Source organism: Rhinatrema bivittatum, chromosome 5 (assembly GCF_901001135.1).
Source record: "Rhinatrema bivittatum chromosome 5, aRhiBiv1.1, whole genome shotgun sequence".
In the NCBI taxonomy this organism is placed as follows: Eukaryota; Metazoa; Chordata; class Amphibia; order Gymnophiona; family Rhinatrematidae; genus Rhinatrema; species Rhinatrema bivittatum.
This window is the reverse complement of record NC_042619.1, coordinates 289,489,491-289,503,400: the sequence shown is the minus strand read 5'-3', so window position 1 is coordinate 289,503,400 and position 13,910 is coordinate 289,489,491. Positions and strand designations below refer to the sequence as shown.

At 52.5% G+C, this 13,910-nt stretch overlaps 1 protein-coding gene across 4 annotated transcripts in view; it reads right to left on the bottom strand.

The window, feature by feature from the left end:
- The window catches only part of KCTD9 (potassium channel tetramerization domain containing 9), a 78,830-nt gene that overhangs the window by 27,924 nt on the left and 36,996 nt on the right, over positions 1 to 13,910 (bottom strand). The window lies entirely within an intron of this gene.

Genomic DNA, 13,910 nt, shown 5'->3' with positions numbered 1-13,910 from the left:
CTAAAGGCCTTCAATCTGATTGTCGACAGGCGAGTTCCTCCAGACCTGGATGCGATGGCAAATCAGCAGCAATGCAAAGGTGTGCACGTTCCTCACTTGCTGGAGGAATTTGTTTGTGGCCGAATTAACTGTTCTGCTGCAGGCTTAGCTGAGGGAAGAGAAATTGTATGTGTTCCTCCTTGGCCCCTCATCGCAGGGTGCTGCAGAGGGTGGATGGGTCACCGGGGTTTGGATATTCTGGTAGCTCTGAAAGGGTCTCAATGGCCGGGGTACAAGAATGTGTGATGCCTGTCTGTGGTACATTAGCCCTTTTCGAATTCTGTCCCGCAGGGATTTGCTGTCTCAGGGTTCAGCATTTCATGAAAATCAGGATCATTTTTGTCTTCAGATAAGCTGTGTGAAGAAAAGTTATTCTCTAGTAGGGGAAGCTGTGCTCCTTCAGGTGGGGAGGTTTTTATCCTGGTGCCCTGGTGTATGGATGCATATGGAAAATTATTTTGAAGATGGGTGCTCGGGGAGACACGGTATACTGGGACACCCATCATTTCCGTTGATTCTGGATTTTTTTCTGCAGGGGAGCATTACTAGTGGCTAACCTTTAATATATTGCAGGTTTAGGTGGCGTCTCTCTCCTGCTTCCAATGTCAGATGAGAGGCAAAGCTATCATCTTCTTCTGCTGTCTCATGTTTTGTGAAACATGAGGCATATTTGAACTGTACACCACATTGCGGTCCTCCTGTGGGATCTTAGCCTAGTCTTTGTTGGCAGGTTCACAGTTCTTCCCTCTTTAAGGTCTCTCTTTGTTTGTGCCCTTGCTTTCCCTCAGAACGAGCTTCGTTGTCACTGTGCTTCTGCTTGGAGGATCTAGGCTTTCCAGACACTGCCCTAAAGGGGACCATTCTGGATGATTATCAGGATTGGGTCTGATTTTATTCAGTTCTTTCTTCTGAGGGTGGCGTTGATCCTTCACATTAATCAGTCTGTTTCCTTGCCTTCATTTGGCAGATGGAAGGCTGCAAGAGAGTGAGCGTTCCTTCATCCCTTGGATGTGCGTAGGCTTCTGGAGGTATCTCATAGTCACCAATGCCTTCCGCAGGTTGGTTCATCTTTTTGTGCTGCATGGTGGCCTGCAGACAGGTGTGGCAGCTTCTAAGGTAGCAGTAGCATGCTGGATCAAAGAGGTAATTACAGCAGCACATATTGGGCAATCCTTTACAGACACTGATTTGAGATGATTCATGAAGGCATAAGGCTGCTTTGTGGGCTGAGTTCCAGTTAGGCACTCCTTTGGAGATTTGAAAGGTGGAGACTTAGTCCTCCTTACTTCTCTAGGCACTTTTGTCTGGATATCAGAATTCTCGAGGAGGCTTCCTTCACTTCAGTGGTGTTGTGAGAGGGTTTGGGCAGCATCTTGATCCTTTAGAGAGTAGCTTGTGCACATCCCATTCATATGGACTGGTCTGACTGGATGAAGAAAGGAAAATTGGTTCTCATCTGCTAATTTTTGTTCCTGTAGTACCACAGATCAGTCCAGACTCCTGGGCTCATTTCCCCCCAGTCAACAGATGGAGACAGAGAAACATTTTACAGACACTGTATCATAAACCCCAGTGCCCCCTGCAGTTCCTCGGTATATATCTGTACCAAAGCAGAAAATATTAAACACAGTAAAAGTCTGAACAAGAAAAACTGATTCCAACAAAACTTATAGCTGAGCGGACAACTCTCCCCTTTCCCCAATACAGCGGGTTCTGGACTGATCCGTGGTACTACAGGAATGAAAATTAGCAGGTAAGAACCAATTGTCCTTTCCCTGTATGTACCCGAATCAGTCCAGACTCTTGGGATGTACCAAAGCCTTTACCCAGGGTGGGACCTGGAGAGTCCCATTCGCAAAACACTCTCGCTAAACGAAGGAGATCCCGTATCCCCTACAGCCAGACGATAGTGGCGAGCAAAAGTATACAGTGACTTCCAAGTCGCAGCCCTGCAAATCTCCTGTGGAGAAACAAGCTGTGCTTCCATCCATGAGGTCGCTTGCAAATGTGTAGAATGAGCACGCAAACCTTCTGGAACGGGGTGACCCAGAGTCATATACGTAGAAGCAATCACCTCCTTTAACCAACGCAAAATAGAGGCTTTAGAAGTCTTGTGACCTTTGTTTGCACCACTCCACAATACGAAGAGATGATCGGACCTTCCAAATTCATTCACAGCCTCTAGGTAACGTAACAAAGCTCTCCGAACATCCAAACGTCTGAGCCTCCCTTGCGTGAGGCTCGGACGCTTCTAAGGCCGGAAAAGCTGGAAGCTCCACCAACTGATTGACATGAAACACTGAGACCACCTTTGGCAAAAACGAAGGTACTGTCCTTAAGGACATCCCCGAATCTGAAATCTAAAGGAAAGGATCGTGGCAAGACAGAGCCTGCAATCAGAAATCCTCCTAGCCGAACAAACGGCCACAAGAAAAGCCACCTTAAGAGTCAAATCCTTCAACTTTGACCTCCGGAGTGGTTCAAAAGGACCTTCACACAAACCTCTAAGGACAAGATTAATATTCCAGGACGGACAAGACCTCCGAACTGGAAGCCATAGATTCATCGTTCCTCTAAGAAACCTAATGACATCCGGATGAGCCGAAATAGGGGAACCATCAATTTTACCACAAAGAGAGCCCAGCGCGGCCACCTGCACTTTAAGCGAACTGAGCGACAAGCCCTCGGTGAAGCTTTCTTGCAAGATAAGATAGGTTAGTAGACTTCCTTCTAGCTTTTAACAACATAGTGACAACAGCCTCCGGATAACCTTTTTGCCCCAGACGCCTCCTCTCAAAAGCCATGCCGCTAGACAAAAGTGAGCAGCCTTGTCTGAAAATATGGGACCTTGATGAAGGAGATGGTTCAGGTGGCTGAAACGCCAGATTGACTAGATCTGCGAACCATGGATGCCGAGGCCACGTCGGGGCTACCAGAATCACATCACTGCAGTGTTTCTCTATCCGATGCAGAACATTGCACACTAGTGGCCAGGGGGGGAAAACAAAGTAGAATCTCCTGAGCCCATGGTAGGACTAGAGCGTTGACCAATTTGGCCCTGTGCTGCCTTCTTCGACTGAAGAAGCGAAAGACCTTGGCATTTTGATGAGTTGTCATTATGTCTACATAAGGGGAGCCCCAACAATCTCAAATCATTTGCATTGCGGTCTCCGATAACTCCCACTCCATCAGATCTAACAGAGTCAGACTCAAAAAATCTGCATGAACATTTTCGACTCTGGCTATGTGGGATGCTGCTATTCACTCTAGACTTTTCCTCCCGAGCTAATGCCAGGCTCTTGGTTCCACCCTGTCGATTGATATAAACCACTGTCGTCGCATTGTCTGACAGCACTCACACTGCTCTATCCCTTATCAGTGGCAGAAACTCCTGCAAGGCTAAGCGCACAGCCCTGGTCTCTAGCCGATTGATAGACCATGCAGACTCTTTCCTGAACCAGGATCCCTGAACCGAATGAGACTATGAGACTGAAATTTCTCCCCATCCAGAGAGACTGGCATCAGTAGTGACCACAATCCAATCCGGAACTTCGAGGTCCACTCCTCGAATGAGGTTGGGGGTTTGAAGCCACCACAAGAGATACTCTCTCACGAAGCCCTTGAGAGTCAACCGGAAATGATACTCCTCCAACACTGGCTTCCAGTGAGCCAACAATACCGTCTGTAGAGGTCTCATATGGAAAAACACCCACGGAACTAAGTCCAGCGTGGAGGCCATCGAGCCGAGAACCTGCAAATAGTCCCAGACCTTGGGTACATGCAACTGCAAAAACCGCTTGATCTGCTTCTGAAGCTTCAGGATCCGGTCTTGAGAAAGGTACACCCTGCCCACCAGAGTGTCGAACCGGGCCCCTAAGTACTACAAGGACTGTGCTGGGGACAACTGACTCTTGGAGACGTTCACCACACGACCAGGGGACTGGAGAACTTTGAGAACTCTCTGAACCGATTTGTGGCATAGAATCTCCGACTTCACCCTGACCAGCTGGTCATTCAGATATGGGTGGACTAGAATCCCCTCCTTCCGGACAGACGCTGCCACAACCATCACCTTGGTGAAAATGTGTGGGGCTGTAGCTAGACCAAACGGAAGGGTCTGAAACAAAGTGCTGCCCGAGAACCATGAAACGATAAAACGTTGAGAGTCCTGATGAATGAAGATATGTAAATAAGCCTCCATGAGATCCAGAGACGCCAGGTACTCTCCTTTGCGCATCGCTGCTATTACCAACCTCAGGGTCTCCATCCTGAAGCGGGGCACCTTGAGCACTGCATTCACCTTCTTCAAATCTAATATCAGACAGAAAGTGCCTTCCTTCTTGGGGACAAGGAAATAAATGGAATATCTTCCCTGGTGCAGCTCTGTTCAGGGAACTGGGACCACAGCCCCCAGGCGTTGCAGGCGATCTAGCATCATCTGAACCACCAACTCCTTGTCCAGGTAACACGGGGAAATTAGGAAGAGCTCTCGCACGGGCCGAGCAAATTCTACAGCGTAGTAGTCTTTTACCATGCTGAGAACCCACTGGTCCTGCGTAATCTTGGTCCACTTGTAAAACTGCCTCAACCGATCGCCTACAGTAGGAACGACGGAGTGGACCAGCCTCTCTTCAATGTGAGGACTTGGCTCTCGCTGCAGATCCCCCGGCGGTGCCTCAGAAAGGCCTTTGGACATCATGAAAGGACTTCCCCCAGGACTGCCCCTGAGTCAAAAATTGCTTCTAGGAACCGGCTGCCCCCCCTGGACGGACGTGACCTCCTGTCGAACCGAAAACAAGACCTTGCTTGAAAAAACCATTTTCCCTTAGGCTTATCTTCGGGCAATCTGAAGGCCTTATTGTTCCAAGCGACTGCATCAACTGCTCGAGGTCCTCCCTAAACAGGTGACCTTTAAAAGGCAGGGAAGCTAACTGCGCTTTGGAGGAAACGTCCGCTGCATAGCCAAAGCAATCTCCTGGCAAATACCACAGAAGACATAACTGAGATACAAACCAGATCATAGAGCGCATCTGCCCCAAAAGCCACCGCTGCTTCCACTCTCTCGGTCCTGTCCGCGTCCTCACCTGACTGTGGTACGTTTTCCTGGAGCTGCTACATCCAGCGTAGACAAGCATGCTGCAAAAAACTGGAACAAACAGATGCACACAAGTCCAGGGCCACAACCTCAAATATTCTTTTGAGGTGTACCTCCAGCTTATGGTCCTGCACATCATTGAATGCGGCCGAATCGATGAGACCGGAATCGTGGTTCTTAGTACCCGCTGAAACTGTCGCATCTACCTTAGGGAGAGAAAAAAACCTCCAAACCCTGTTACGGCAAGGGATAGGACTTTCCCATGGACCTACCAACTTTTAAGCCACAATCAGGAGTCCCCGACTCTGCTTCTGCTTCCTAACTGGCTTGTGGTATGGAAAGGCAGATGGGGACCCCGCAACCCATCCAAAATCGGGTCTGCTCCCTCCAAATCCTGGTCCTCTTGGGGCGTTTTTCACCCCAAGGACCTGAAAAGCCAAAGGGAACAAAGCATCCAGCTTTTCCCTTTTAAAAAGGTGCACCACCTCAGGATCCTCTGCCTCGTGGATTGAAACCACTGGGTCATCCCCCTGATCCGCATCCCCGGTTGCCGGATCAACCAGACCCACCGGTGCTCCTTGGTCAGGCCCAGGCAGATCTCCTGCTCCCCCGGGGGCCTCATTGGACTCCTTGAGCTCATCTCCCCCAGAGAAGCTCCCCAGAGAGGGACCCAGCAACCTCTGCACCGAGGGAAACCTCCTCCTGGATGCAGCTGCCAGACTGGAACCCCCCTGAAATCCCCCAGTGGGCCGAAATGGTAATGGCTGTGGCTGACTAGCCTCCCATGCCGCTTGCTGCCTGGCCAAATAGGCATCATGGAACAAAAGCACAAACTCAGCAGAAAATGACCTTCCTGCACCAACTCCTGCAGGGAGTAGCTGAGAAAACGGCGGCAACAGGCTTTCTTCCTCCTCCTCCAGCCCTCCCTGACTGTTCCTCTCAACAGATCGGGCTGGAGACAAACACGGGGGACCCTCCTCCATCCCCCCGATGGTGCGGGAACTGCCGCCAAGAAATCCAACATGGCCGCCATTCTCATGCCAATCGAGTGAGGGATTGCGGCAGAACCAGCACAAACGCGCCTGAAACGCGATGCTGCTTAGCTGGTGGGGGGCCGGGGGAGCCCTCCCCACCATTCGCACACTCCGCGCATAAACCTAACTGGTTCAAATGCAAGTGAACCGAGCCGCAAGTGTGGCACGCTGAGCCGCGAACCATCGAGGGCAGGAGAGCCAAAAAACCACTCAACTCACAAACAAAGCGGTGAAAACAGCCCCGGCAAAACTGCCTAACACTGGGAACGGACCCAAACCTAAGGGGAGAGAGCTGTGCTCTGGTGTAAACAGCCTTGACTGAATTTTTTTTTTTTTTTTTTAAACTTTATCCCAAGGAGACAAATTAGCCCCTAAGAAAAAGAGGGCTAAGCCTCCTAACAGGGATCTTAATTTTTCGTTTAAACGGAGGCTGCAGCCACCTGAGCGGCCTCATGAAGGGGAGGGATCTGGACAACCAGATTTACACCCCATGTGCGCACAGACCAAGCACACAATAGGGCACCAGCCCCCGGCTCAGTCGACTCAACCGGACAGGGTAGAACCACTAGGATTCCAAAAATCAAAAAGAAACCCCCAGGAGGAAGGCTCAAAAGGAAAAAATTGCTGAAAAACATGGAAAAAATTCACACCCTCTGCCATCTGCTGGAGATAGAGAAATACTGAGGAACTGCAGGGGGCACTGGGGTTTATGATACAGTGTCAGTGAAGTTTTTCTCTGTCTCCATCTGCTAGCTGGGAGGAATGAACCCAGTAGTCTGGACTGATTCGGGTATGTACAGGGAAGGTACAGAATCGGTTATTTACACTTTCGAATAATAGACGGGCTAGGAGGCATTCCATGAAGTTAGCAAGTAGCACATTTAAGACTAATCGGAGAAAATTCTTTTTTACTCTACACACAATAAAGCTCTGGAATTTGTTGCCAGAGGAGGTGGTTAGTGCAATTAGTGTAGCTGGGTTCAAAAAAGGTTTGGATAAGTTCTTGGAGGAGAAGTCCATTAACTGCTATTAATCAAGATGACTTAGAAAATAGCCACTGCTAGTAATTGCATCAGTAGCATGGGATTTTCTTAGTGTTTGGGTAATTGCCAGGTTCGGCCCCTGTTGGAAACAGGATGCTGGGCTTGATGGACCTTTGTTCTGACCCAGCATGGCAATTTCTTATGTAAAATTACTACTTACCTGATAATTTCCTTTCCTCTTATATAGTCAGACCAGTCCCTAACACTCCCTAAGCTTCCATTTTGTCACTATTTTTTTTTTGCAATAATTTCAGTATTGTCAGCATCCCACAGGAGTGCCTGTAGTTCATGCCTTAGATCTAGATTGATCATTTTGCTATAAATTTCACAAGAGTAGAGTCCGCAATAAAGGGGTATGTTTAGGCTAATTTTCCAGATACCGCAAATACAGGACTTTTTTTTTTTACACCATTTTTTGGGCTGCAGCTAGGGAGAGGGGGAGGGAGAGAGAGTGAGAACGATTCTACACAGTAAGAGGGGCAACTATAAACTCAGAGTGAGGTTTTGGGGGCAGTTTTACATGCCAGTCAACACCTTTCATCACTCCCAAGTCACATAAAAGCTTCACTGATATCTACTGTGCTGTTAACTGTGCATGTAAAACTGCCCCCAAAACCTAGCCCACCACCAAAACCTCACCCAGGGTTCAGAATAGCCCCTCTTACAGTGGTATAAAAAGTTGACTGAAAGAAAATTATTACTTACCTGCTAATTTTCGTTCCTGTAGTACCATGGATCAGTCCAGACAGTGGGTTATGTCCCCAATCCAGCAGATGGAGTCAGCACAAGCTTTGAGGGGGCGTATCCATATATACTACTACCCCCTCTGCAGGAGTTCAGTATCGAGTATATCAAAGCCAGAGTAGAAACCCCCGAAGGATCAAGTTTGTGGAAACAGATAATGAAAACAATTGTAACCGCAACAAGTAACTGCAAACATCCTACCAACTTGTAAGGAGCTGTGAAAAACAGCGAAAAGAAACGACTGTGAAGACACAGAACACTGCGAGCAAGAAGTAGCGCAGAGCTGAGCAGGATCAAGAACCCAAAACGTGGTGGGCGTCTGGACTGATCCATGGTACTACAGGAACGAAAATTAGCAGGTAAGTAATAATTTTCTTTTCCCTGTACGTACCTGGATCAGTCCAGACAGTGGGATGTACCCAAGCTTCCCTAAATCGGGTGGGGTCCTGCTAGGCCTGCTCGGAGAACCTGCTCGCCAAGGTGTCCAGAGACCAAAGAGGCGAGGTGCAGACTATAATGCCTCGAGAACGTGTGTAACGATTTCCAGGTGGCTGCCCTACAAATTTCCTGCGAGGATACCGAGCGAACCTCCGCCCAGGAAGCCGCCTGAGAACGTGTAGAATGCGCTACGATTCCGGGTGGGGGAGTCCGACCCGCCCCAATGTAGGAAGCAGCAATGCCGGCCTTCAGCCATCTGGCAATGGTAGTCTTCGAGGCCTGAGACCCCTTCTTAGGACCGGCCCAGAGTACGAAGAGATGGTCAGAGGTCCGGAACTCATTTGCAGCCTCCAGATAGAGGCGCAGAGTGCGCTTGACATTCAAGAGACGGAGAGACTTCGGCTCTGAGGAAGAGAAGGACGGCAACTCCACCGTCTGGTTCACATGGAATGCAGAAACCACCTTCGGAAGGAAGGAGGGAACGGTGCGAAGCGAAACTCCAGAGTCGGAGAAACGGAGATAGGGCTCTCTACACGACAGAGCCTGCAGCTCCGAGATGCGTCGAGCGGAACAGATGGCCACAAGAAATACAGTCTTGAGAGTGAGATCCTTTATCGTTGCGCTGCGCAGCGGCTCGAACGGTGGTCCCGACAGGGAGCGAAGCACAAGGTTAAGACTCCAGGAGGGACAAGGGTCCTGTAACGGAGGACGCATATGCTTGACACCCTTGAGAAAACGAGCAATGTCAGGATACTGTAGAAGAGAGCCCCCATCGCTCAACAGCGAACCAAGGGCGGCCACCTGAACCCGTAGTGAATTATAGGCGAGCCCTTTTTCCACCCCCGCCTGTAGAAACTGAAGGATCTGAGGTACAGAAGCCTTAGCGGGTCTCGTGGCCTGGCTGGTACACCACAGCTCGAACACAGGCCGCCGACGTCGATGTCTTTCGTGCCCGCAATAGCGTGGATACTACCGCCTCCGAGTAGCTCCAACGCCGGAGGCGGCGCGCCTCTCAAAAGCCAGGCCGCAAGACAGAAGAGTTCTGCCTGCTCGAAAAATACCGGGCCCTGATGTAGGAGCTGGGGGAGGTGCCCCAGCCTGATTGGCCCGTCGATCACCAGCTGTAGCAGGTCCGCAAACCAGGGTCGCCTGGGCCATTCTGGGGCGACGAAAACCATGGTCCCCTGATGGCTTTCTATTCTGCGGAGCATCCTGCCCATGAGGGGCCATGGTGGAAAAGCGTAGAGCAGAAGATGTGGCGGCCACGGGAGGACCAGGGCATCCACTGCCTCCGCGCCGTGCTCTCTCCGGCGACTGAAGAAGCGTGGAGCCTTGGCGTTGAGAGCGGACGCCATCAGATCCAAGTGGGGGGCCCCCCACCGATGGACGAGAAGTTGCATCGCTTTGTCGGAGAGAGACCACTCTCCGGGGTCCAGCAGTTGACGACTGAGGAAGTCCGCCTGGACGTTGTCCACACCGGCGATGTGCGAGGCCGCTAGCCGGACGAGATGACGCTGCGGGCTGCGCGTGCCTCCTTGTCGGTTGATGTAGGCCACGGTGGTAGCGTTGTCCGATAGGATTCTGACTTCCCGGTTCCGAAGAAGCGGGAGGAAATGTCGCAGAGCTAGCCGGACCGCTCTGGTTTCCAGACGGTTGATTGACCACTTTGCCGCCACCGTGGACCACGTCCCCTGCGTGGCGCTTCGATAGCAGACTGCACCCCAGCCTGCTAGACTGGCATCGGTGGTCACCACCACCCAATTTGGCAGATCGAGGGACACGCCACGGGCCAGGTTCAGCGGATCCAACCACCAGCCCAGACTGTCCCTGGCATTCTGCGGGAGCGGGAGAATCATCTGGTAGTCCTGCGATACTGGTTTCCAATGGGAGAGGAGCGCCCACTGTAAGGTCCTGAGGTGCGCGAAAGCCCAAGGTACAAGGTCGATGGTAGACCCCATCACTCCCAGGAGTTGCAGGTAGACCCAGGAGGTGGGCTCTGGTAACGCAGAGAACCGTCGTGTGTGATCCCGCAAGGATTGAGCTTTGTCCTGGCGCAGAAAAACTTTGCCCAGTAGGGTGTCGAAGGTCGCCCCCCAAAAAAACCCCAGCGTTGCGAGGGCATGAGGGAGCTCTTGGAGAAGTTCACTACCCATCCCAGGGAATGTAGAAACCGTACAACTCGAGTCACCGCTGAGCGTCCATGATCGAATGACTTCGCCCGGAGGAGCCAATCGTCCAGATAAGGATGAACCAGGATGCCCTCCTTCCGGAGAGCTGCCGCCACGACTACCATGATCTTGGTGAAGGTGCGCGGCGCCGTCGCCAATCCGAACGGGAGAGCCGTGAACTGAAAATGCTGGTCCAGAATTTTGAAACGAAGGAAACGGTGGTGGTCCGGGCGGATGGGAATGTGCAGGTAGGCCTCCGTTAAGTCCAGGGAGGCGAGGAACTCCCCCCGATGCACCGCCGCAATCACTGACCGGAGCGTTTCCATGCGGAACCGAATGACTCGAAGGGATTTGTTGACTTCCTTGAGGTCTAGGATAGGCCGGAAGGAACCGTCCTTCTTTGGTACGACGAAATAGATGGAATAGTGGCCCGAGCCCACCTCTCCGAAGGGCAAGGGCGCAATAGCGCCTATCTCCCGGAGTCTGTCCAGAGTCAGCTGCACCGCTCCTCTCTTGAGGTCCGAGCCACAGGGGGAAAAGATGAACCTTCCCTGCGGGGGGCGGACAAATTCCAATGCGTAGCCGTGTTTTATGGTATCCAGGACCCACTGGTCCGAGGTGATCCGTGCCCACTCCGCGTAGAAATACGTTAGTCGGTCCAGGGGAGTGGGCGAGACTGGCATCATTGTGAAGACTTGGTATAGGGGTTCCCGGTTCCGGGAGTAGTGCGTGCGGGCCGACGCCCGCGAAAGGAGCGCGACCAGGGCTGAGACCTGGGGGCGGATGACCGGGAGCCCGCCTGTCTGTATCCCCTGTAGCGCCGTTGCGCTCTGGCTCTGGTCCGAGAAGAAGAAAATGCTCTGGATGGTCGAAACCTATCCTCCGGCAGCTGATGAACAGCGTTCTCCCCCAGGGACTTGATGATCTAGTCCAAATCCTCCCCGAAGAGGAACTTGCCCCTGAAGGGAAGAGAGCCCAGACTCGACTTAGAGGACGTATCAGCCGCCCAATTGCGTAGCCACAGTAGTCGTCGTGCTGCCACTACCGAAACCATGGATCTTGCGAGGACCCGAAAAAGGTCGTACGAGGCGTCCGCCCCATACGCCACTGTGGCTTCTAGCCGATCTGCCTGGGCAGCCTCATCGGACGGCAGGTTCTGAGACGTGAGGAGTTGTTGCACCCAAAGGAGACTAGCCCGCTGGGCAAGCGAACTGCACATCACCGCCCGCATACCCAGAGCGGAGACCTCGAAAACCCGCTTAAGGAAAACTTCCAACTTACGATCCTGTGTGTCCTGCAATGCCGCACCTCCCGTCACTGGGATAGTCGTCCTCTTCGTGACCGCTGACACTGCGGAGTCCACCTTTGGGACCTTGATGAGGTCCAGAAAATCTTTGGGGAGCGGGTACAGCTTTTCCATAGCCCGGCTGCTCTTCAGGGAGGCCTCCGGGGTGTCCCATTCCCTGGTGAGAAGTTGTAAAAACGAGTCATGAATGGGAAAAACCCGAGCCCTCGGCCGGAGTGCCGCCAGGACAGGATCTCCCTTCCTTGAAGAAGTGACGACAGCGGGAGCTACTGAGGCAGGCGGGTCTGGTGGCGGGTCCAAATCTAATTCTTGGATGATCTGCGGGATGAGGTCGTCCAGCTCTTCCCTCTGGAAGAGGCGTAGGGTATGCGGATCATCCCCCTCCTGCGTGCCGTCCCCTTGTCCCCTGTCCGGGAGGTCAAGTCCATGTCCCGCTGGGTCTGGCACCGCCCCCACTGCCGCGGGCGTGGATCGGAACCGGGTAGGAAGGCGGGAGGCCCCCACTCCCGGAGGGTCGGGGGGGGCCGGCGTCGAGGGCGACATCCGAGGGATCTTAGGAGGGGGGGTCCCACAGGTGCTTCCAGCCCCTGCAGATAAGCGGTATGCATGAGCAGGATAAACTCCGGAGAGAACCCCGGCCTGCTCGGGTGCGCTTCGGGGGCGGCGTGGTTCCTGCTCCCTGGCTCTGGGTGCTTGGTTCCTGCACCAAAATCGGGGGAACATCCCCGCTGGTAGAGTCCTCCAGGGATCCGTTCTCCCTCGTGGCCTCCAGCCCCTCGTGGCCTGCGCCTCAGGGCGCTCAGAATGTAAAATGGCCGCCGTTCCCGCCAAAAATGGCGGAGTGGCCGGCCCGCGCCGCCCGGGCAAAAAAGAGAAATCAGTCAGGGACTGTGAGGTACCTTCCCCCCCGGGAAGGCATCGTGCACAGATGCCCTCCCGGGAAATCCGGGACCCCGGGTCTCCGCAGGCCGCACAGCGGGACGGCCGCGGCATCGGGATCGCTGTAGGAGAAAAGAAAAAGCCACGGGGGGGGGGCCACGCGCACAAAAGCGCCGCTGCGGGGGGCCCGGTCGGCCCGCACTGCCCGCTGTCCGAAAATAGAGGAGGGTGCCGCGGGGGGGCCTTCCCGGCCACACGACCCGCCCCAGACATCTTTCCCTAAATGGCTCAGCAGCCCATGAGGAGCTGTAAAATGGCCGCGGGTGAGGGAGTAAAGAGCGAAGAGGCTGGCTCCACCGGCTTTCGCGGGCACCGGGGGCTGAGCTGTGAAGGAAAAAACTACAAAGGAAAAACAAACTTACCCCTGGCTGCAACGAGAAATAAACAGCAAGGCCGCAGAGAAGAGACAAGGAAGATAAGCCACTCCCCAGAAGTTGAAAGAACTCTGCCTTACTTTTTTTTTTTTTTTTTAACTTAATACAAACTTGATCCACAGAAAAAGACAACAACAAGCCATAATCAAGCAAGAAAGTGAAGAAAAAGGAAAAGGAGGGGAAGCCTGATTCCCCTACTCGCATCTGCTAGAGTCAGAAGATACTGAACTCCTGCAGAGGGGGTAGTAGTATATATGGATACGCCCCCTCAAAGCTTGTGCTGACTCCATCTGCTGGATTGGGGACATAACCCACTGTCTGGACTGATCCAGGTACGTACAGGGAATATGTGTGCTTCCCCAGAGGCTCTGACTCCCCTCCCCTAAAACAGGACTGTGCAAATCCCATTTTGGCCTTAATGCCCAGTATAACACCAGGGAAAAAGATGTAGTTATTTCCGGCGTTAAATCATGCGATAGTGTGTGTTACACTATCACACGCAACATTAAACATCCCTCATTTTCATAAACTCTGCCCAAACCTCTCCCATTTGACTACACTTTGAAAATTTACATATGCATCTCACGATGCATTATCGCACGCGTTATGGCGCTAACACGATTTGATGAATGACCCCTGTTAGTGAGTATGCCTTGTCCGGAGGTGGACTCTTCCCTTCCTCTATTTATTTGCTGTTTCCTATTTTTGTTTCCTCATTATAAAGGAAGTC